Source organism: Pseudophryne corroboree, chromosome 4, assembly GCF_028390025.1.
Source record: "Pseudophryne corroboree isolate aPseCor3 chromosome 4, aPseCor3.hap2, whole genome shotgun sequence".
Lineage (NCBI taxonomy): Eukaryota > Metazoa > Chordata > Amphibia > Anura > Myobatrachidae > Pseudophryne > Pseudophryne corroboree.
This window is the reverse complement of record NC_086447.1, coordinates 258491211-258517010: the sequence shown is the minus strand read 5'-3', so window position 1 is coordinate 258517010 and position 25800 is coordinate 258491211.

Here is a 25800-nt window from a genome sequence, read left to right as displayed (position 1 = left end):
ACATCAAGTTAAGTATTTATCTCATTATTTCTCTCTCTAGGCCCAATTGAAACACTATTTATTATTGACTATGGCATGGGTTAGTTAAATTCATTGGTAGCTTTTAAATGGTGTTGGATTTGTATATATATATATATAGTTTATATTGGCCCTCATTCCGAGTTGATCGGTCGCAAGGCGAATTTAGCAGAGTTACACACGCTAAGCCGCCGCCTACTGGGAGTGAATCTTAGCTTCTTAAAATTGCGACCGATGTATTCGCAATATTGCGATTACTAACTACTTAGCAGTTTTAGAGTAGCTTCAGACTTACTCTGCCTGTGCGATCATTTCAGTGCTTGTCGTTCCTGGTTGACGTCACAAACACACCCAGCGTTCGCCCAGGCACTCCCACCGTTTCCCCGGCCACTCCTGCGTTTTTTCCGGAAACGGTAGCGTTTTCAGCCACACGCCCCTGAAACGCCGTGTTTCCGCCCAGTAACACCCATTTCCTGTCAATCACATTACGATCGCCGGAGCGAAGAAAAAGCCGTGAGTAAAATTACTTTCTTCATAGTAAAGTTACTTGGCGCAGTCGCAGTGCGAACATTGCGCATGCGTACTAAGCGGATTTTCACTGCGATGCGATGAAAAATACCGAGCGAACAACTCGGAATGAGGGCCCTTGTGACAAAGGCTACAGATTGTTTAACAAACTGAAAGTCAGCTGTTAGCTAGGTGGATAGAGAGTGACCTTATGTACCTAAAATGGCCACTGCTGGTCCCCCTTCCCAAGCCATATGCATGGACAAAATGGTGATCACACCATGCGGCCAGAATACACAAACACTCTATCCTTCGTCACAAATAAATCACAAATTATAAAAGCACTGAAGTTTGTTACTTCAGGCCTGCGTTAACACATCTATATCATACCTATGCACCAACTTTTAAATGCTCTTTAAATTTACTTAACAGATAAACAATCCAATCTGAATCAAACACAATATGAGTTATTGAACCTCGTTTAGCAACAATAAATATACGCTGTAGCATTTCTAATATTGTGCGTTTTTGTCACACTCACACAACAAAGAAATATATTGTCCCTTGATTCATATCAGCGCCTTACTGATAACACAAAAAAATAACGCATGTGGTTCAGTAGCATCTAGATGCGTCCATCCTTAGCTGGTAGACCATAGCGTGTCTGTACTGCGTATCATTAAGTACGTGATATCGCAGCTGTGAACCCCCAACTGTAAAGTTCAGATTATTTCTAAATAAACATTTCAAATGCCAGCGTCAATATATGCTGCGGACGCATGGTGCGTCAGTTGAGTGAAGCTCCTGCTTTGTGAGGAGTTTTGGAACGAGGCTGTTGCCAGGAGTCGAGAGATCTTGTCAGCCCGTTTGTGTGGAGACCTGGCTATGCGGAGAGGGTCCAGTATACGCAACTAAGCGTTTGCTCCATCGGGAGTTATCCCAGGTGTGGGACTGGTGCAGGGGCGGATTGGGAACAAAAAGTAGCCCTGGAAAAAATTTGTACTAGTGGCCCCACTTGGCCAGCACCAGAGGTGTGAGGTCTAGCCATGGGCCATGGCAGCAGCACCCTCCCCCCAAGACTTCCCAGATAGTGGGGATGTCCAGCATCAAGGGGAAGTTAAAAGGAAATAAAATTTAATGTTATGAGCACATTATATGATACACCTTTAGAATTTAGGAAACAATATAATTCTTTAGAAAGATATATTTTCTTGCTTATTACACCAACCATATCCCAATCACTATTCACTCAATCTTATATGTCAGCCAAGCAGGCAGACAGAGCATACACTAGATCATCTGCAATCACAGGCTAAGTGGCAAAGTCATTTTCATATTTGCAAATTGTTTGGAATCTTATTCATTATGTCTATAAATAGGACCACATGTCCTCAAACAAAACAGGCCCCACGGGTGCGTCGGTCCACCGGGAATCTTCCCTGTAGACCCTATGGCCAATCCGCCTCTGGACTGGTGTGCCAGCTGGAGCTGGGTGACTAGTCAGAACGCCCTACCTCTGCAGGGTAGAGGACCATCAGGCCAAGAGCGGCTGGGATCAGCAAGACAGACATCATTGGCTCTTCCAGGATCCAGTATCCGCCAGGAGTCGCCAAACGCAAGTATTCCCTGAGGTGGCTAGTGACTGTGTAGGGGCAGGAGTTGTTGCTTTTGTGTGGTTCTTTCTCTCATATAATCTTAACTGTAATTGTTATTAATGCTACCTGTAAATAATGTATAAAGTGTGGTTATGCATTTTCCTGTATAATTAGTGTGTATGAATATAAAGGTGCATTTTGTACCTTGCTATTGTGTGCTTACTGTGTGATCTCAGAACTCGGTAGTGACCTCAGGGCGCAGTGCAGAGCTGTAAACACTGCCTTTCTCAAGGCGGAGATGAGCGATAGGCGAGAATAATGCACACATGTACCCACGGTAATCGCATTCTGGCAGTCGGGATTCCGGCGTTGGTATTTTCACCATTGGGATTCTGACCGCCGGAATTCCAACTACATCCCCATCTGATGGTATGTTTTCAATTAATTGTTGTTTCCTTTTCAAAACCTAAAAAAGTATATGGAAAAATCAGACATTACATTTTTTGATAACCACAGTTATAAATATTCATTCATAGGTGCTGGTTTCTGCTAACATTTTTTCTTCCACTGTATTTTTGTTTCAAATCACAATTTGTTTTTACTTTTGAGGATGCCGTCCCTAATTTTCCATGCCCATTTCTAACAATCTATTTATAAATGATGTGGGTATAGCAGCCAGTACAGCTAGATGGGGAAATGGGGGTGGGGGTGCAGCATAAAGTGGCTACAGCTTTTTATAATTGATGGTAGTAACTTCCCTTTTCAATTCTGTACAATCTATAATAATGCACATTTAACAAACTTGACGTCAATAATTTCCAAATAAATCATTTTTATTAAGTGTGCATTTGAAGCTGAGTCAGGCAATTTCATGGGCTGTCTGACAATCTTCAGTCTGGGAGCAAAAAAATAAGCAAGTGGGCCGTACTTTTCTACCAGAAATCTGTGACAAAAGATAGCCATGTTAAAAAATGTAGTTCCTCTCACATTATATAATACTATGCATAATATTACTGACCCTACTTTCCTCATTAAAAATGTTACCCCACATCTGAGCCCCCTCCCTCATTAAAAATCACATTCCATATTTGACCCCCCTCTTGAATTAAATATCATAACAATAATCTGACCATACTCCTTAATTAAAAATGACACCCCATCTCATTAATAATTAGATCCCAGATTTGACAGCTTCCCCCTCATTGACAATCATACTCCAAATCTGCAACCCTCCCCCCCATTCTCCAGTCATTGAAAATCTTGGTTGAAATCTGCACACAATGTCTTTGGTCCCACCCAGAGGCGTAGCTAGGGTTTTCGGAGCCCAGGGCAAGATGGAAAATGCCCTACCCCCCAAAAAAAAAAAAAAACACACACAAAAAGAAGCATGTGAGAGTGCCGAAGGCGCGCGTGCCGAAAAAAGAATGGGCGTGGCCACACACCAGAAGGGGTATGGCACGCTCCAGAAGGGTTGTGGCCACTGAAAATGGCCCACAGTGCCAGTTACATTGCCCCACAGTGCCAGATACAATGCCCCACAGTGCCGGATACATGCCCCACAGTGCCAGATACATGCCCCACAGTGCCAGATACATTGCCCCACAGTGCCAGATACATTGCCCCACAGTGCCAGATACATTGCCCCACAGTGCCAGATACATGCCCCACTCAGTGCCAGATACATTTGCCAGTTACATTGCCCCACAGTGCCAGATACATTGCCCCACAGTGCCAGATACATTGCCCCACAGTGCCAGATACATTGCCCCACAGTGCCAGATACATGCCCCACTGTGCCAGATACATGCCCCACAGTGCCAGTTACATTGCCCCACAGTGCCAGATACATGCCCCACTGTGCCAGATACATGCCCCACAGTGCCAGTTACATTGCCTCACAGTGCCAGTTACATTGCCCCACAGTGCCAGATACATTGCCCCACAGTGCCAGATACATGCCCCACAGTGCCAGTTTCATTGTCCCACAGTGCCAGATACATGCCCCACTGTGCCAGATACATGCCCCACGGTGCCGGATACATTGCCCCACAGTGCCGGATACATTGCCCCACAGTGCCAGATACATTGCCCCACAGTGCCAGATACATTGCCCCACAATGCCAGTTACATTGCCCCACAGTGCCAGATACATGCCCCACAGTGCCGGATACATTGCCCCACAGTGCCAGATACATTGCCCCACAGTGCCAGTTACATTGCCCCACAATGCCAGTTACATTGCCCCACAGTGCCAGATACATGCCCCACTGTGCCAGATACATGCCCCACAGTGCCACATACATTGCCCCACAGTGCCGGATACATTGCCCCACAGTGCCAGATACATGCCCCACAGTGCCAGTTTCATTGCCCCACAGTGCCGGATACATTGCCCCACAGTGCCAGATACATTGCCCCACAGTGCCAGATACATTGCCCCACAGTGCCAGATACATGCCCCACAGTGCCAGTTACATTGCCCCACAGTGCCAGTTACATTGCCCCACAGTGTCAGATACATGCCCCACTGTGCCAGATACATGCCCCACAGTGCCGGATACATTGCCCCACAGTGCCGGATACATTGCCCCACAGTGCCAGTTACATTGCCCCACAGTGCCAGATACATTGCCCCACAGTGCCGGATACATTGCCCCACAGTGCCGGATACATTGCCCCACAGTGCCAGTTACATTGCCCCACAGTGCCAGTTACATGCCACACAGTGCCAGATACATGCCACACAGTGCCAGATACATACCACACAGTGCCAGTTACATTGCCCCACAGTGCCAGTTACATTGCCCCACAGTGCCAGTTACATTGCTCCACAGTGCCGGATACATTGCCCCACAGTGCCGGATACATTGCCCCACAGTGCCAGATACATTGCCCCACAGTGCCGGATACATTGCCCCACAGTGCCAGTTACATTGCTCCACAGAGCCAGATACATGCCCCACAGTGCCAGATACATTGCCCCACAGTGCCAGTTACATTGCCCCACAGTGCCAGATACATGCCCCACAGTGCCAATTACATTGCCCCACAGTGCCAGTTACATGCCCCACAGTGCCAGATACATGCCCCACAGTGCCAGATACATGCCCCACAGTGCCAATTACATTGCCCCACAGTGCCAGTTACATGCCCCACAGTGCCAGATACATGCCCCACTGTGCCAGATACATGGCCCACTGTGCCAGATACATGGCCCACTGTGCCAGATACATGCCCCACAGTGCCAGTTACATTGCCCCACAGTGCCAGATACATGCCCCACAGTGCCGCATACATTGCCCCACAGTGCCGGATACATTGCCCCACAGTGCCAGATACATGCCCCACAGTGCCAGTTTCATTGCCCCACAGTGCCGGATACATTGCCCCACAGTGCCAGATACATTGCCCCACAGTGCCAGATACATTGCCCCACAGTGCCAGTTACATGCCACACAGTGCCAGATACATGCCACACAGTGCCAGATACATACCACACAGTGCCAGTTACATTGCCCCACAGTGCCAGTTACATTGCCCCACAGTGCCAGTTACATTGCTCCACAGTGCCGGATACATGCCCCACAGTGCCGGATACATTGCCCCACAGTGCCGGATACATTGCCCCACAGTGCCAGATACATTGCCCCACAGTGCCGGATACATTGCCCCACAGTGCCAGTTACATTGCTCCACAGTGCCAGATACATGCCCCACAGTGCCAGATACATTGCCCCACAGTGCCAGTTACATTGCCCCACAGTGCCAGATACATGCCCCACAGTGCCAATTACATTGCCCCACAGTGCCAGTTACATGCCCCACAGTGCCAGATACATGCCCCACAGTGCCAGATACATGCCCCACAGTGCCAATTACATTGCCCCACAGTGCCAGTTACATGCCCCACAGTGCCAGATACATGCCCCACAGTGCCAGATACATGGCCCACTGTGCCAGATACATGCCCCACAGTGCCAGTTACATTGCCCCACAGTGCCAGATACATGCCCCACTGTGCCAGATACATGCCCCACAGTGCCAGTTACATTGCCCCACTGTGCCAGTTACATTGCCCCACAGTGCCAGATACATTGCCCCACAGTGCCAGATACATGCCCCACAGTGCCAGTTTCATTGTCCCACAGTGCCAGATACATGCTCCACTGTGCCAGATACATGCCCCACGGTGCCGGATACATTGCCCCACAGTGCCGGATACATTGCCCCACAGTGCCAGATACATTGCCCCACAGTGCCAGATACATGCCCCACAGTGCCAGATACATGCCCCACAGTGCCAGTTACATTGCCCCACAATGCCAGTTACATTGCTCCACAGTGCCAGATACATGCCCCACTGTGCCAGATACATGCCCCACAGTGCCGCATACATTGCCCCACAGTGCCGGATACATTGCCCCACAGTGCCAGATACATGCCCCACAGTGCCAGTTTCATTGCCCCACAGTGCCGGATACATTGCCCCACAGTGCCAGATACATTGCCCCACAGTGCCAGATACATTGCCCCACAGTGCCAGATACATGCCCCACAGTGCCAGTTACATTGCCCCACAGTGTCAGATACATGCCCCACTGTGCCAGATACATGCCCCACAGTGCCGGATACATTGCCCCACAGTGCCGGATACATTGCCCCACAGTGCCAGTTACATTGCCCCACAGTGCCGGATACATTGCCCCACAGTGCCGGATACATTGCCCCACAGTGCCGGATACATTGCCCCACAGTGCCGGTTACATTGCCCCACAGTGCCAGTTACATGCCACACAGTGCCAGATACATACCACACAGTGCCAGTTACGTTGCCCCACAGTGCCAGTTACATTGCCCCACAGTGCCAGTTACATTGCCCCACAGTGCCGGATACATGCCCCACAGTGCCGGATACATTGCCCCACAGTGCCGGATACATTGCCCCACAGTGCCAGATACATTGCCCCACAGTGCCGGATACATTGCCCCACAGTGCCAGTTACATTGCTCCACAGTGCCAGATACATGCCCCACAGTGCCAGATACATTGCCCCACAGTGCCAGTTACATTGCCCCACAGTGCCAGATACATGCCCCACAGTGCCAATTACATTGCCCCACAGTGCCAGTTACATGCCCCACAGTGCCAGATACATGCCCCACAGTGCCAGTTACATGCCCCACAGTGCCAGGCCCCACTCAGTGCCAGTTACATGCCCCATTTGGTGCCAGATACATGCCCCACTGTGCCACCGCCCCCCCCCCCCCCCGGTCACTCACTGCCGCTTGCTGATGATATGTGAGGGGAGGAGAGCGCAGCGCCTCTCCTTCCCCTCACCGCTCCAGGTCACTGGCGGTTGTCTGGCGCCGGTTCGCTAGCCAATCAGAGCTCGCGGACCGGCAGCCAATCAGGAGCCGGTCCGCAAGCTCTGATTGGCTAACGCCGGAGACCGGACACAGCAGCGCTGCTGGCAGCACTGCTAGTGCTGGCAGCGGCGGGGAGGGGACGGAGAGACGCTGAGCTTTCCTCCCCTCACATTTCGGGTTGACGGGGGCGAGTGGGGCATGATGCCCTGGCCACCGGCGGCACCCCCCTCTGCTGGGCCTGCCAAGGCGCCCAGGGCACGTGCCCCACTCGCCCTACCCTAGAAACGCCTCTGGTCCCACCCTCTCTTGGTCCCTACAACTTCATGCTATCTGATTGGTGGATAGCTCCAGCCATCCACCAACCAGTGTGTGCAATCATTCCACCACTTGATGCATCATGTTGCACTGTAACCTAACAGAACAGCTGGATCTGCAGTGCCTTTATAACATGGTGTTGACACAATGACAGGCAGAAAATGCTGCCCTGCCATCCTGATTGTATTTATAACACAATCAGAGCTGCTGAGGGGGATGCCTAGTCCAGAATGTCCTTGAGTGCTTTAGTCCCAGATTAGTTATATATCTGTAACAGGGCTGGGGCGTGATGCAGTGCCTGCTGCCGTGCAGGTGTCATCACACTGCTTACCTGGGGCCGCTCCTGTCACGTACAGTACGCGGAAGCGTCAAGAAACCCAACCTTCCGGATCAATCACAGACGCGGACACCTCTCAACATCGGTCGACAATCAACCTAAAGGGAAGGAACGTACCAATTAAGATGTGTCAACCCTCTTTCTCAAGAGCGGGGCACATCAGGGGTCATCACTGTCCAGAGGCCTCAGCTACCCAATTCTCACACACTCGCACACTTGCGCGTAGTGTGGTGAAAGGGGTCCTCACGTCCATGAGCGAAACCCCTAACCGGTATACGGGGACGATAACAAATGGACACAGAGCAATACTCACTCCTGACTCACTGGTCACCTTGATAGTTGCACCTCTCTGCTTCTGTTGGGGCAAGAAGAACAGCCCCCCTAACTGCAGGCTACTCTAATGGCTAACAACAAATTACAGCCTAACTACGCCTGCTTGAACAAATTAACATTAACAACTGAGACTGCTGGTTCTAATCCAAACTAACAGAGACCGGACTAACCAGTCACAATCACTATACAAGTCAGTGGAATAATACCCCGATACAATAGATTAACCCCGAATGACCAGCTCCACTTACCGCTTACTGGTCGTTAGCCACTTCTTCCCCCTCTTTACTGAGGACATGAATGGGGGTCTGTTATGGACAGCCGTCCACTCCTGACTAACGGGAAGTAGAGGCGGTTGGGACAGGAATGTTACTCCACACTCTGTCCAATCCCTTGCACTATACACCGCGTGGGACCAGCCGGTTCCTCACACCCGACCAGACGCGAGTCCTCCAGGAGCTGCCGTACAGACCCACTCCCAGCAGAACCCATCCGGGCCGGTCTGTACAATACAACCCCAGGTCCTATAAAATACCATGGGTGTGGCGCAGGCCAGAGGCCTAGGTGAGACGCAGGCCGGTGGCCTGGTTCTGGGCACAGGCCGGTGGACTAGTTCTGGGCACAGGCCGGTGGCCTGGGTGGTCGGCACAGGCAGGTGGCCTGGGTGTGGGGCACAGGCCGGTGGCCTGGTGGCCTGTGGTGGGGCACAGGCCGGTGGCCTGTGGTGGGGCACAGGCTTGAGGCCTGGTGGTGGGGCACAGGCCGGAGGCCTGGTTATGGTCACAGACCGGAGGCCTGGTTATGGGCACAGGCCGGAGGCCTGAGAATGGGGCACAGGCCGGTGGTCTGAAAATGGGGCACAGGCCAGAGGCCTGAGGATGTGGCACAGGCCGAAGGCCTGAGGATGGGGGACATGCCGGAGGCCTGGATAGTGGGCACAGGCCTGGAGGGCCTGACTGTGGTAGGCACAGGCTGGGAGGGCCTGGTTGTCCCTGCAGTCCTAATGCCTGTCCCTGGTGCTCTAGGGAGGATTATAAATAAGTGTAAGTGGCCCACGGCCGCTTACCCGTCACGGTGGGAGAGGCTGCAGCGGGGAGCTTCTTTAGCTCTTTTGCTTCCCATATGCTGCAGCACTCTCCGCCGGACTTCTGCCGCTGGGCGTCTTCCCCCGCTGAGTCTACCGTTGACGTCTTCCTCCTCTTCTTCTGCCTTGCCGTCACCGTCGCTGTCTCTGCCGTCGCTGCCTCCGCTTCTCTGTCTTCTTTCTTCGCCAGGAGCTCTTCTTCTGTCAGCGTCTGGCACCCGACTGAGCTCTCCCGCTCCGCAGCGTCTCTTATATGATGCTAGGAGTGGGCGGAGCTATGACGCGGCGAGCCCTGATTGGCTCACCGCAGCTTCTCCCCATTGGCTGCCAATGCGTGATCCCCCCATTCAAAATGCTGTGACGTGATTGGAGGGGCTTGAATCCCAACGGATGCAAGTCCTTCCATGCTGGAAACCAGCCGCCGCGCCCACCGCTGCGCCGGAGCCCGCCGCCGTGCTGAAGCCTGCCACGCTGGAGGGGAATGGAGAGCAGCACTCTCCGCATTTTTCCCCCTTAGTCCTTTGTGGTCCGTACAAAGCAAGAACCCGACCACACAAAGTCAGGATCCACGTAGCGGGCGCCTGGAACACCCTGATTAGAACGCTGAGAACGTCTTAGTAAGAGAGGAGTGACCACGTCAGTCGGGGTTGAGTCCTTGGCGACTCGCTCGGCTGATTCTCCACGGCAGGCAGCCACCACTCTATGCCTGACATAGGAATAGGTACTTCCCAGGCAGGAGTCCCAACCCCTTCAGCCTCCTCTGAGGACCCAGTATCTGCAACAGGATACGGGAAAGGACAAGGTCGCAGTTTATTCCGATGTAACATACGTAGACGTCCAGTCCCATCGGTTGACTCTACTTCATAAACTGGACCACCCGGAGACAGGCAATGGCGAACAACATACGGGATGACCTCCCACCATTCTGACAGTTTTCCCCCAGGGCGGACCTCACGCACCAAGACCCGCTGGCCCACCGCCAATGACCCAGTTTCATGGGACATCACAGGTGCATGTTGTTGCTCCGTGATGAGTCTTCCCGCCAGCTCGTGGACCGCCTTCAGGCGTAGCCGATGTTCCTCCACCCATCCGGCAGGGGACAGGAGGACTCCCTCTTCGGTCCCGGACAATCGTAAATCATGCGCCTCCCGGCCCGGCCGACCAAATAGCAAAAAGAAAGGAGAGAACCGAGTGGTGTGATGAACCCAGTTATTATAGGTCCAGACTAGCTCCTGCACATGTTCGGGCCACCGATGCTTCTTTGCTCTCTTTAGCACGCGGAGCATTTGCAGCATGGTCCGGTTAAACCTCTCACAGGGTCCATTCCCCTGCGGGTGGTAAGGCGTTGTAAGGGACTTCTGGACGCCATAAAGATGGCAAAGTCGTTCCATCAACTGTCCTTGAAAAGAGGCCCCTTGATCAGAATGAATCCGCTCAGGACAACCATACTGCTGAATGAAATGCTCAACGATCGCTCGTGTTGCTGATTCGGCAGTTTGGTTTTGGGTAGGGACCACTACCGTGAACTTGGTGAAATGTTCAGTCATCACCAGGGCATACTGGTGTCCACTAATTGACTCCCCAATCAAAACATAATCAATCATCAGCAATTCCAATGGCCGACTGGTCCGGATAGTTTGGATGGGCACATGCTGTTCCTGTGGCTAGACTACCGCACATCTCCTGCACTCTCTACATACCTGATCCACGACAGCTTGTAGTCGAGGGGCGAAATACTGGCATCTCAACCAATGGTATGTCTTATGGGTTCCCAAATGAGCCCACTGCTCAATGCCCGCACCCGGGCTTCCGGCACCACCACCTGTTCAACAGTACGAAATTCTTGCTCCAAATAGCACTGTCTCCGCAAGGTACCAGCACAGCCCCACAATTGGTCCCAATGACGCATTACCTTCCTGCAGAATGCAGTCAGCCCATCATGTTCTCGTCGAGACGGCAGATGACCTTCCTGTTTCCAATGCCGAATGAGATTCTGACCCTCGTCATCTTGCTGCTCCTGCTCCCAGTCCATTTCCGTATATCTGAGCAGCACAACCTGGGTGGTCAGCCGACTCCCCCCCCAGTAACTGGCTGCCGCACGCAAGTTAGATCCGGTATCTCCTCCCCGTCATCATCTTCCTCCCCACCAGGGCATCCGCGTTGGCGTTACTCTTCCCTGAACGATAGTGAATCTTATGGGAAAACTTGGCCAACCTGGCCACCCACCGTTGCCTCAGAGCACCCAGCTTGGCGGTCTCCAAATACGCCAAGGGGTTGTTATCCGCAAAGATGTCCACGTAGGCCACGGTCAAGTAGTCAAATTTTTCAGTTACTGCCCAAACTACCGCCAGCAATTCCAGCTTGAAGGAACTGTAGTTGTCTGGGTTCCTCTCGGTCTCTCGCAAGCTACGACTGCCATAGGCAATCACCCGCTCTTGTCTATACTGAACTTGAGAAAAGACCGCACCCAGTCCCTGTAGACTTCCATCCGTATGCAGAATGAAGGGCTTCTCGAAATCCGCATACCCTAACACCTGAGCCTCCGTGAGACTTTTCTTCAACCGGTTGAAGGCCAGGTCCTGCGTTTCTCCCCACGTCTCCAGGGTTGCTCTCCTCGTAGTCACGATCCCTCGAAGCAACCCATGTAGGGGCACCGCAATCTGGGCAAAGTCTTTGATGAAGCGTCGGTAATACCCGACCAAACCCAGGAAAGCTTGCAGCTCCGTGACAGTGGTGGGCACCTTCCACTCTTGAACTGCTGCAATCTTGCTGGGGGTTGGGTACACTCCATCACGGGACACCACATGCCCGAGATACTCCAAATTGGACTACAACAGGTGGCACATCTGAGGTTTAAGCTTCAGGTCATACTTTTCCAACCACTGGAGAACCATGTTAAGCCGAGCAAAGTGTTCCTCCAATGTCGCTGCGAACAAAATGATGTCGTCCTGATAGATCAGTAAGGCCTAAAAATTTAAATCCGCCAAGCATCTTTCCATCATCCGTTGGAACGTGGCGGGTGCATTGTTCAAACCAAATGGCATGCAACAAAATTCATACAACCCCATGGGCATAACAAATGCGGTTTTCTCCCTATCCTGTACTTGCCAGTATTCGCTGGCCAAGTCCAAGGTGGAAAAGAATTTTGTGTTGCCCAATGCAGCTAAGGACTACTCGATCCTGGGAAGAGGGTAAGCATCACGGACAGTACAAATGTTCAACTTCCTATAGTCCACACAAAAATGGATGGTCCCATCCTTCTTCTGGACAAGGACTATGGGTGCAGCCCATGGACTCTTACTCTCTTGTATCACGTGGTTGTCCAACATCTGATGCAGCATTGCCTTGACTTCCTGGTACAATCAGTGAGGTATCGGCCGATACCGTTCTCGGACAGGTGGGGCGTCCCCTGTGCGAATCTCATGTTGCTGGTCATTGGTGTACCCAAAATCATCCTCGTGTCGTAAAATAACTTTCTGTCGATTCCAGAGCATCTGGTCCAACTTGGTCACATCCCCGACATCACACTCTTCCAGCGACACGTCCATCTGTTTTCGGATAACCGTGCTGTACCACTCGGGGCAGGCCTATTCTAGCTCCTCCACTAGAACAGAAGTCTCGGGTTGTGGGGAGAGTTTCCGCATCCCCTGAGTGCTACCTTCATCGATTGCCACCACCTGAGCGATAACTGTTCCCGCCGGCATTCGCCAAAGCTGATCTGTGAGATTGCAGAAACGAACAGAAACCTTCCCTCTGGTCACTGCCGACACGGTATGGTCCACCATCACCCCAGACCCTATTCCTAATACGTCCATAGGCTAAACCATTACTTCCCCGTCATTCAGGCGCTGATGGGTCCGTACCTCCAAGGGAATAATGGTCTCTTGACGAGGGGGCAATTCCAGGCGTTGGCGGTGACCGACCTTCAAAAGTCCCAGATGCTCATCGGTCGTACCTTGGCCCCTGGTCCCCTGTCGCCGGCCTGCCTGTTGGAAAGCCTGTTGGACAGGATGCTGAACTCCAAAATTTTTCCAGTATCGTGGTCCATTCTCCTGGAACAGTAGTTGGTCTAGATGTCGTAGTACATGGCTCAACCCGGGGCTATTGACTACCAGCAGTCCCTTTTATCCAGGTTCTGACCACAAACTTCCATTTCCATCCACACCACCTCCACCACTGGGATGGGCAGGTTATTAGCTGCAGTGAGGACCCTCGTCATCTTGCTGCTCCTACTCCCAGGAGATATACACAGAAGATACAATATTACAGAGAAAAAGCTACAACCAATAGTACATACGTTTGTTCACCAGCTCTTCCCGCATCTGGTCCTCAGTCAGTCTTAGCAAGATGACCTTCAGAGAATAGACTGAGGCCGGCCAGGAGGCCTTTCTTTTATATAATGGGTCCAAAACACAATACAAAAGGAACTGTAAGCTCTTCTTCCATAGGTCAAGGGGCAGGTCATTTACAGTACATGAGGGGGTCATAGGTTGGTTTGAATAGGTGGGCGACGCTTGGTCCAGGTGTACTTGCAGAGGTCCGCCACTGGGTCCCCGCTGAATATCACGAGTACAGTAATTACAGTAGGTTATGAATATTGTATTCCTGCGCATATCTATGCGCAGGAGCATGCAATAATCTGCAAACTGCGATCGAAATACTGTACATTTGAATACCAAACACTATGTTCTAACCTAGTTCTGTCCCCTCACATCCTGTAAAGCTGGATATCTCTGTTGTTCTATTTCCTAAGTAAATGTAACTTGCTGGTGTGGTGTGTGTAGACTATGTGTAAATGATGCACTATGTGGATAAAATATTGAATATGTCTTTGTGGCTCTTCAATGCGAATGCGTATGCTACCGTATTCACCCATACCACTCGCCAATATGCACGACTCGTGAACCATTGTACATAGCATGTGTGTACGCGTACGCACGGCAGAACACGTGCACGCACAGAGACCACTCTGTGTGGACTTTGTACATGTGAATGCGGTATGTAATATTTTTGACTTCGACAGTCCACCCTTTGACAGTAGATGATAACTGTCATAACTGTCACACTAAACATAAAAATATTTCTTATACAATATACACAACATTCGAGTATGTACCTTAGAACAGGGGGAAGAGTTGTAGGTGGAAAATATGTAGCCTAGTGTTATAGGAAAAAGCGTGTATGTATGAGTAAATGTTTGAGGGGGATGTATCATCGCGCCATGTAAGTTCTATGAAAGCTTCAAGGTTCTGCGAAGTATACATTTAATCCTCATCCTGTATTAAGGGTCAGTACATGGTCCAACAAACATTACCGAGCTCTTTCTAGACAAGGGCTTTTCGCCCTCACCTTGTTCGGCTTTTTTTTTTTTAAATCATAAATTTTTTTATTTATAGAACAATCGATAATAACATACAAGAAACATGAATACAATCAGAATAGAGCATGGGAGAATAGGAAAGTACAAAAATTTGCTAATATGACGCTCGGAGACCCAAGTAAAATCAAACATTTATAAAGTAAATTGTGGGTGGAGGAGAGTCATATGTATCCAGAAAAAAATATAAAATTATAAAAAAGAAATTGGTAGTAGACAGATATCCATAAATAGAACAAGAAATAGGAGAAAAGAAAAAAGGGGATAGAAGAAAAATGACTTGCCAGGGCCAGCCAGTGGAACACCTGGGACAGTGTAGAGAGAGAGAAAAAAAAAATTATAAGAGAGAAATATAAGGAGTAAACATTGGGAAGAAAGAAAAGGAGGGAGGAGTAGGGCAGGAAGAGGGAAAGGGAAATAGAAAAGAAAAGAGCGTAGAAGAGAAAAGAAAAGAAAGCGAGCCGTGTGTGAAGGGGGGGAAGAAGGCAAAAGAGGGAGTGAGGAGGTATCAGCGGCGGCCTGGTAGATTCATTTGAAATTCAGAGTACCAGGGATGCCATGTATCATGAAATTTATCCACGGTGTTGTTCAGCATAGATGAGAGATGTTCCATCCTTGCCACAAACCAAATACGTTTCACAAGTTCCTGACGCGTGGGAGGAGAGATTTGTTTCCAAGATTTTGTAATTTGAAGCTTAGCAGCACAAGAGATATGAAGTACCAATTTGTTTTCAGATCTAGATAGTTGACAGGCTGGAGGACACAAAAGAAGCACCTTGGGTGAGACTGAGGGGCAAAAGGGAATAACTGAATTGATCAAATTTTGAACCAAGGTCCAAAATGGCGCAATCTTGGGACAACTCCACCAGACATGAAAATATGAACCAATTTGACATAGGTCGGGCGTGTTGGGATACATCTGATGTAAGCGGTCTGGAACCAGATACCACCGTGTATATACCTTGTAGGAGTTTTCTTTAACAGACACGCTGATTGAGCACTTAGAGATATTTGAGCGTATATCATCGCATTCTTCCTCTTCAAGAGGGGTCCCCAGATACGTTTCCCAAGCGGTTTCATGCGGGGCACGAGAAGGAGGGGTGGGTGTCAAGATAGTTTGGTATAGAGTGGAAATAATGCCTCGATCCATAGAGCGATGAATACAAAGACGTTCCATAGGGGTCGGGAGAGCAGAAAGAGGCGTTTTTCTCATAGCAGACAGAGCAAAGTTTCAGATTTGGAGATATTGGTAGAACGAGGATGTGGAGATAGAGTGTTTTGCTTGGACGTCTGCAAAGGAGTAGGGTGTGTTATTGTGGAGGAAGTGATGAGACGAGTGATTCTTGTGCTGGACCAAATGGACACCATATGAGTGGAACTACCCGGGGGGAAGGAGGGGTTATTCCAGATAGGAGTTAGAGGGGAGGGGGATGTATAAAAGGACAGCTTATTGTGTTGTGAGTCCCAGACCGACAATGTGAGAGATATTGTAGGAATAGACTTGACGTTTATAGGCCGGTGAATTCTAGGAAGCCACGGGAGGTTAGAAATGGAATCAACCTGGGCCAGATCACTTTCCAGGTCCACCTACTGTCCACCTACTGTTTCAGACAACGTGGAGATTGCCAAGTGACTAATTGACTCAAGACCGTGGCATGGTAGTATCTCGCAATAGAGGGAAGGCCCAAGCCACCACATATGGAGCTTTTCTGGAGGGTTTCCCTGCGTAACCTAGGCTTTTTATCGTTCCATATGAATTTACAGAATTGAGTTTGGAGAGATTTTAGAGTACGGGGAGGAATAGGGATAGGTAGGGTCTGGAAGAGGTATAATAGTTTGGGGAGAACATTCATTTTAATAGCATTTATCCTGCCTATCCAAGAGATAAAGTGTTTTCACCAAGATTGAATGCCCTGAGATATTTCTTTAAATATGGGGGGGGGGGGGGGGATAGTTCGCTTAATATGGATACCTAAATAGTTATTGGAGCTGTGACGCCAGGTGAAGTCAAAATTAGTTTTGATGTGTAAGGGGTGGGCTTCGGATTTCTCATTATTAATTCTGGAGAGGTCCCCATATAAGGTTAGTTCCTTGAACAGATTAGGCAAAGAGATTACCGGGTTGGTGATTGTGAGAAGAATGTCATCGGCAAAGAGGGAAAGTTTATATTGTGAGTCTTTGACGGTGAAGCCCGAGATGTCCGGGTTAAGACGGATGTGACAGGCTAGGGGTTCAATTATTAAGGCAAATATGAGGGGTTATAGGGGGCATCCTTGGCGTGTGCCGTTAGCGACGGGAAAGGAGTCCAAAAGGATGCCATTTGTGAGGACCGATGTGGAGGGGTTGTGATAAAGAGCTGTAATGGCATGGAGGAATTCACCCTGGAAACCAAAGCTACGGAGGGTTTGAGCAAGAAACGCCCATGAAACTCTATCAAAGGCTTTTTCTGCGTCTAAAGCCAGTAGCATGGAGGAGAGCTTATTCACGTTAGCATGGTGAACCAGAGCAATAGTACGTCTGGTGTTATCCAGAGCTTGATGGGAAGGGACAAATCCGACTTGGTCGGGGTGTATGAGGGATGGGAGGAGTAGGTTGAGACGCAAGGCCAATATTTTTGGTGTGGGTATGTGTGCGTCAGAAGCAGTGGATTCAATGTCTGGGGAGTTGTATAGTCGTGTGTAGTATTCTTTGAAGATAGAGTTAATGTCCGAAGGGTTATAGTGAGTAGCGCCATTGGAGTCTTTGATAGATGCAATAGAGGAGAGAGCTTTACGAGCTTTCTATCTGTTTGCAAGGAGTCAGTTGGCCTTATTACTCTTTTTGTAGAAGCGCTGATTAAGCCAACGTAGGGATTTCTCAATTTTTTCCATCAGGAGAGCATTGAGAGCTGCTTTGGTGGTGAGTAGCTGTTTATAATTCGCATCTGTAGGGTTTCTTTTATGAAGAGAGTCTAAGGTGTGGACTTGGTCAGAGAGAGATTTGAGAAGTAACTTGTGTTCCCTATTACGGTGTGAAGCAAAGCTGATTATGTGTCCACGGAGGACAGCTTTGTGAGCTTCTCAGACTAGAGGAGAACAGCCCGTGGGAGGGTTATTTAGGGAAAAGTAGTCGTTTAGTACATCTCCAATTTTAGATTTAAAGGATGGGATCTTGAGAAGGGTTTAATTTAGAAGTCAGGAAGGGCGGGAATTAGGTACGTCTAATAGGTCAAAAGCGACAGTTATTGAGGAGTGATCAGACCAAATACTGGGAATGATGGTTGAGGACAGGATATGTTTGGAGGCCATAGGGCCGCAGAACAGGTAGTCAATTCTGGAGTACGAGCGATGTGGTGCAGAAAAAAAAAGTATAGTCCTTGGAGGACGGGTTAAGGGCTCGCCATGTATCAAACAAATAGGCTTCTTTGATCTGTTTAGAAAAAGCAAGGGAGATTGGGCAAGGGCGAGAGCCTTTCTGGGGAGCGGATTTGTCGAGAGAAGGGTCCAGTACTGCGTTAAAGTCACCTCCCAGAAATACATAACCCGCTCTATGTTTATGTAAGTCGTTGAAGAAGGTTTTAAAGAATCGTTCTTGTCCTGTGTTGGGAGCATAGATGTTTGCAATGGTCACCTCTAGGTGACCCAGCCTGCCAACTAAAATTATATATCTCCCATCTGTGTCCGTGTGAACCGAGGATTGAACAAAGGGAAATTTGTTGCTGATCATAATAGCCACTCCGTTGTACAGCAGCGTGGAGAAACGTTTAGAAGAGTACAGCAGCGTGGAGAAGAGTACAGCAGCGTGGAGAAACGTTTAGAAGCTATAGTGGGGTGGCCTGGGTACCTAAAGTGAGTTTCCTGGTGCAGTACTATGTCCGCTCGTAGGGTGCGGATTGTGTGAAATAGGTGTGAGCGTTTCTGGGGGGCGTTGAGGCCCCGGACATTCATGGAAGCTATAGTGAGAGGCATAGTGGATGGGGAGAAAGGAAAGAATAAAGGGAGATATAGATAGAGAAAACAAGGTAGAAAAGACGGCTCGTTTAGTGTCGAGAAAAGAAGGAAGAAGAGAAGATAAAAAGAGAAAAAAAAGGGGGGGAAGGGAGAAAGGTGAAAAGTACTCAACCTAGGTCGAGCTGGGTATATTGGGAAAGTGGGGTGAGAAAGCGTAGTACCCGACACAATGCAAAAGCAGGTACTCAATAAGTAGGATTTAAGAATCCAAATGGGCGAAGGAGAAGAAGACAACAAAAATAAAAAAATAAATTGCCTGGTCGCCACAGAGAAGGAAGCGTAAAAAATAGAGAGAGGAAAAAAAAAAAAAAAAAAGGGAGGAAGAAAAGGATTTGAGGGTATGGAAAGTAAGTGGAGTAGTGAGAGCGCGGTAAGGAGGAGAGTGGGAAGATTTACGAGTTAGAGATAAGTATGTAAAGGTCGGAGGGGGGGAGCGAGCACCCCTGGATAATAAAAGAGAAGGGAGAGGGGAGGAGAAAAAAACAAAACCCCACATAGAGGTGCAGAGCAGTACTACAGTTGTGAGAGACAGCCCCATCTTGTGGGGAATACAAACCTAACATGGATTTCGGTGGATGTTGTCGAGGTTTTTATCAGATATAGGGGGTCATTCCAAGTTGCTCACAGCAGGAATTTTGTTAGCAGTTGGGCAAAACCATGTGCACTGCAGGGGAGGCAGATATAACATGTTCAGAAAGAGTTAGATTTGGGTGGGTGATTTTATTTCTGTGCAGGGTAAATACTGGCTGCTTTATTTTTACACTGCAAATTAGATTGCAGATTGAACGGGTGGTCTTCTGTATGCCGGCGGCCGGGCTCCCGACTTCCAGCATCCCGGCGCCGGAATCCCGACCGCCGTCATGCCGACATTTATTCTCCCTCTTGGGGGTCCATGACCCCCCTGGAGGGAGAATAAATAGCGTGGCGCACATAGCGCGCCACCATGCCCGCGGCGTGGCGAGCGCAGCGAGCCTGCAAGAGGCTCATTTGCGCTCGCCCAGCTGTCGGTATGCCGGCGGTCGGGATTCCGTCGCCGGTATGCTGGTCGCCGGGAGCCCGGCCACCGGCATACACTACTACACCCGATTGAACACACCACACCCAAATCTAACTCTCTCTGCACATCTGCCTACCCTGCAGTGCACATGGTTTTGCCCAACTGCTAAGAAAATTCCTGCTGCGATCAACTTGGAACTACCCCCATAATACCTAACGATTTAGATAGCAAACGGTATACATATATATATAGAAGTCAAACCATAACTGAGTTTATCCAAGGAGGGGAAACATTAAAAGCATGAGGATAAAGCATAACCATAAACGTAGTTGTCCTGTAACCCAGGTAGTAAGAAATATGTCATAAAAGCTTTACATAGCAAGACTAGCAACTGGTTCACTAGGATGGAAAAGGCATGAGAGGTCACACATGGTCAGATAAAGGCGGGGGAGGAGAGGGAAAAAAACAAACAAACACACACACATTGTAAATATATATATATATATATATATATATATATTTATTTCCATACATACACATATATACACATAAAAATTCAAACCCCCTATAGAAAAATACAAAGCAGTAATACAGTTGTGAGAAATAACCCATGCATGTGAGGGAAACCTACATAACACGGTTTCTGGAGGATATTGCTGAGATATTTACAACAAACAATATCAGACTTATATATATATAAGTCAAACCATAACAGAATTCTCCCAATAAAGGGAAACATTAATGGACCAAGCATAAAGCAAAACAGTAAACGTAGCCGTCCTGAAACTGAGACAGCAAAAAATATGTTATAGACGCTATAAATAGCAGGGTTGAGAGCCGGTCCATCAGGATGGTATGGGAGGTCACTTGTGGACATTTACTGCATGGTTTGGAGCAAATTCAACAGTGGGGGGAGGGAGAAGCATCTTAAAGGAGACCTGCTTGATACAGGGATAAGGTGTTAATTGGAGTGACCCGCATCAGGAGGGCGTCCCGATTCTTCAATGTGTGACAATAGATCCTTGCTTTCACGAGGATCCCTCACAATTACAGTCTTTCCGTGAAGATCTACAATCAGCTTGAAGGGAAACCCCCATCTGTACCGGATATTCCTATCCCGTAGAGCTTTAGTGAGATCACGAAGTTCCCTTCATTTGGCGATGGTTAGGGGGGCCAGATCTTGGAAAAACTGAAGTGTGGAGGATTTGAAGAGGATTTGGGATTTGCCCCGTGTAGAGAAAAGGACCCTCTCTTTATCCTTGAATTTCAGAAAGCGTAGTACCACATCTCGGGGGGGGTTCACCCTCTCTGGGTTTGGGACATAGGGCCCGGTGAGATCTCTCCAGCGGAAGTTGAGTATCTCCAAGGTCTGGAAGCAAAAAGGAAAAGAGAGTGTAGAGATAGGGCTCAAGGTTGTCCGCAATAACGGTTTCCGGGATGTTTCCGATATGGAGGTTACATCTACGTTTGCGATTTTCAAGGTCCTCATTTTTGGTGCAGAGATCAGAAAGTTCTGAAATTACTTGATCCAGGTCCCTGCCCGTATCGTTTAAAGCTTTTTGGAAGTTGTCTTGTCTTGACTCCGTTTTAGTAGCTCTAGAGGCGAGGGAGGAAATATCCAACTTAATGGAGACCACCGCTTTATCTAATTTGGATTATAGAAATTCCTTAAAGTCAGTGATGAGAGAGCGGAGGGCCAGAATATCATCTTTGGTAGAAAGTGCAGGGGCCGATTTGGCCGGAGTTTCCATTGAGCTGTGGGTGGGAGAGGGGAGTCCCCTATGTTGAGTGCCTTTGGTGGCCCTAGTGAAGTGTTGAGAGATATCAGCACCCCCTTGTTTAGGAGTTTTTGATGAGGATTTCTGCATGTGGACCAGACCAAGGCTGGGTAGCTTAGGACTAGATATGGATACACAGGGGGACAATGAAGACCAAGCAGGGGTGGATTCGGGGGAAATAAAAATCAAATCACCCAGGAGGATCGCTCTATCCAACTTTAGGCGGGCATAGAAGCGGCCTCAGAACTAGGCATATTCAAAAGCGCAGCATGTGTGCCCGAAGAAATAGAAAATACAAAGTCAGTGAAAATGATGTCGCGTAACCCTGGAGGAGTGAGAATCTCTGAGAAAACACAGAGACCTGTCCAGTAGAGTCCAGTATGTCCAGCAACTCACATCCAGAGATATATTGCTAGCAGTAATAGGGAACACTCCGTAATTAAGGTTGCAGCAAAGGGCGATCTTCCAATCACTGGGGGTAATTCCAAGTTGATCACAGCAGGAAATTTTTTAGCAGTTGGGCAAAACCATGTGCACTGCAGGGGGTGCAGATATAACATTTGCAGAGAGAGTTAGATTTGGGTGGGTTATTTTGTTTCTGTGCAGGGTTAATACTGGCTGCTTTATTTTTACACTGCAATTTAGATTGCAGATTAAACACACCATACCCGAATCTAACTCTCTCTGCACATGTTATATCTGCCTCCCCTGCAGTGCACATGGTTTTGCCCAACTGCTAACAAAGTTCCTGCTGCGATCAACTCAGAATTACCCCCACTGTCCCTACTGTATATCACTAAAGAGAATATGGAGGTAGGGTGTAAAGCAGCACTGAAGATCAGGGTAGGGTGTGATTATAGCGACCACTAGATAGCTTGTAGAGAGCCCCAATCTCACAGCCATTCATTGATCCCAGTAAGGGCAGACCCAGGTATGTGGAGTGAGCTCTTCTGTGTGCATGCACAAACCTTAGGTCCCGTGATGTCTGCCTCGCAGGTCACTGAGGAACAGGGAACGTCGACCAGAGTGTTGCAGACGTTCAGCCCTCCCAAAGCAGGGTTCCAGTGGGGTCCACCCGATGCTCCCCTGCCCAGCGTCCGTCTCCCAGTGGGGTCTATGGGCCACCGCGCCGAGCGCGGACCCACCGCGGGTACTGAGGGAGACTCGGCCGCAACCTGCAGGGACACAGCTAGCGTATCCCCCGCTCCGCGAATCTCCTCCTCCACAGCACTGTCAATATAATAATAATAGGGGCACTTATGGGCCTATTTCCAGATATGGAAGGCCTTTAAGGGAGATGGTGTTGGGGAGCTTTATTAGGCTGCCTCCGTTCCACTCAGCAGCTCCAGCGTCTGGTGCATTGGGGATGAGCAGGAGATTGTGTGCCCTGGGTCCCTTTCAAGATGGCCGCCGGGCGTCCCGCAGCTCCGTCCGGCCACCGGTGATCCAGGGGGCTCCGGGCAGCGGGTGCAAGCCGGGGCAGCAGGAGACATCTCCCTGGGGCGGCTAGTAGTAGCGGAGTCACCAGGGGAGAGCCGCATCTCGATGCAGTGGCGCCGGAGGTGCGCACCGGCCCGGGAGAGAAATCAAGGTCCCGGCTCGGGGTCTGGAAGTAGGCCGCAGCCCTCGGCAGCACCGGAGCTGGCTCCGAGACTTCGCGGCAGGTGTCAGGTCTCACCAATAGGGTAAGGAAGGCAGGGAGGGAGGCAGGGAGATGGGAGGTGCCCAGGGGGAAGTGGATTTGGGGCTTTTAATGGCGCTAATTGCAGGAACCACTTCCCTCAGCAGCTAAAACACGCCCCCCCTCCCTTGTTTGGCTTTTTAATAATAAATGGAGAGCACATTTATCTGATGACACATCCGGGGAGATGTATGTGTATGCCTGTCACGATCCGGGTACCTAGACGCCATGTCTTACCAGTTAGCTGTCTCCTGAGATTGGCTCAGCATGCCAGAGCCGGGACTTAACTATGCTTTGTTTTACATTTCATTTTTATGTTACCCGCAGCGCTGGTTCAGCGGCCTTCTTAGTGTTTTCACTTAGCTTAGTATGGCGCTCTCAGTTCCGTCGCTGCCGTCACAGCCGCACCCGCGATCTTGCCGCGTAGAAGCTGAGTGTGGCGTCCTCTGTGTGCCGCGGCCGCCGCCGTCATCTCTGTGGCCATTGTGCGTATGAGGGAGAGCGTGGAGTCTTCTGCTGCTGAGGCCTCCGCCGCCATTATTGTTTGGCACATGGTTCTTTCCCCTTCAAAACTCTGTCATGGGCGCAGCCATGTTGGATAAAGTCACATGTCATTCTCTTCACCAATCTGCAGCGCTGCTGGTACCTGAGTCAAATTGTCAGCCAATGCCTGCCCACCAGCAGGTATAAATATCCTGTCCCAGCACCCAGGAAATTGTCAGTGCTTCAATTGTCTTTTCAGTGATTCCAGTCTTCAGCTTCACTAGAGACTCTCCTGTAAATTAGACTCTGCGGTGCAGCCTGTTTTTCCTGTGGTTACACTCTGCGGTACAGCCTGACTTCCTCGTGATTATACTCTGCGGTGCAGCCTGCTTCTCCTGTGAATACCCCTGTGGCGCAGTCTGACTTTCTTGCCATTACACCCAGCGTTGGCAGAGTATATGCCTTGGCTTCCAATAGCCTTCCTCCAGCAGTATCCTGTTCTCATTGTTCTCAAATATCTACTATTGCAGCTAAGTGCTATTCCTACGATCTCAAGCATCATAAATTCACCTTGACAGCTAAAGTGCTGTCCCTGCGATCCCTAGCATCACTTTAACCTTTCACCTACGAATTTAAGTATCATAATACACCTTGAACCAAATCCTAAAGTTACTGGTCTCCAACCAGTAGGAATTCAGAGACTCTCTTTGATGATTATTGTTTTGTTGCACCTTCTATGACTTTTATTATTTAATAAAAACAGTAAACCTCACTTCCAGTTGTCATGGTCATGCCTTCGGCCATTGGTGCTGCAGCTCCTGCACATGTCTAGGAGTCTCATCTCACCTCCTAGATTTAAGTACCTGTCAGCACCTACAACTGAGGCTTCTCCGCTACCAATACCAGCCCTCAGTTGTGACAGTAAGCACTGACCTAATGGAGCCGGTCGGAGATCAAGTCCGAAGGACTAGGCCAATGCAAGAACTGGCATCCCGTCTTGAACATCAGGAGGCTGCACAAGGCCATGTCATCCATGTCTTCAGGACCTCTCTTCCCAGCTGGATGAAATCCAAGTAACCCTCCGTGGGTCAAGGGCGTCCAGTGTGCCGACTACAGTACCTACGGTGGTATCCCCACCCGCCATACCCATTTCTGCTCCACGTCTTCACTTGCCGACACCAGCAAGAAAAGATGGGGAGGTGGATGTCATTGTCCACCTAGGGACAAATGACCTCGCAAATGCTGAACTCATGGCTGTAAAAGATGAATTTAGGAAGTTAGGGACTGCTCTGAAGCAGGTGGCAACCACTGTATCTTTTTCAGAAGTATTGCCAGTACACAGAGGGGAAGACAGAACTCATTGCATCAGAAACTTCAATGTTTGGCTAAGGACATGGTGCAATGAGGAGAGATTTGGATTTATAGGCCACAGTCACACCATCTGGCAAGATAGGAGCTTATACAAAAGTGACGGCCTGCACCCATCTTCAAGGGGAACAAGACTACTAACTGAACAGTTTGGATGCTTCATCAAGAACTATTTAAACTAACAAAGGGGGGCAGTGAACCAAACAGGAATAAAGAAATCTGCTCCCCCAACACAGAGGTATTGTTTCTGCAGGCAAAAGGAATAGGAAGCATATCCACAGCAACAGAAGATAATTCAGATCAAAACCAAATAAAAATAGGCAGAGAGAAGAACATAGCTAGGAACAGAAAAAGCACAAACAAAACTCTAAAAGCTATGTGTGCAAATGCTAGGAGCTTAGGAAATAAAATCCCAGAACTAACTGCAATAATGACAAGGGATGATCTAGACATTGTGGCAATTACAGAGTCATGGTACAATGAAAATCATGACTGGGACATAGCTATACCGGGATATACTTTATTTAGGAAGGACAGAATTGGAAAATCGGAGGAGGGGTAGCAATGTATGTAA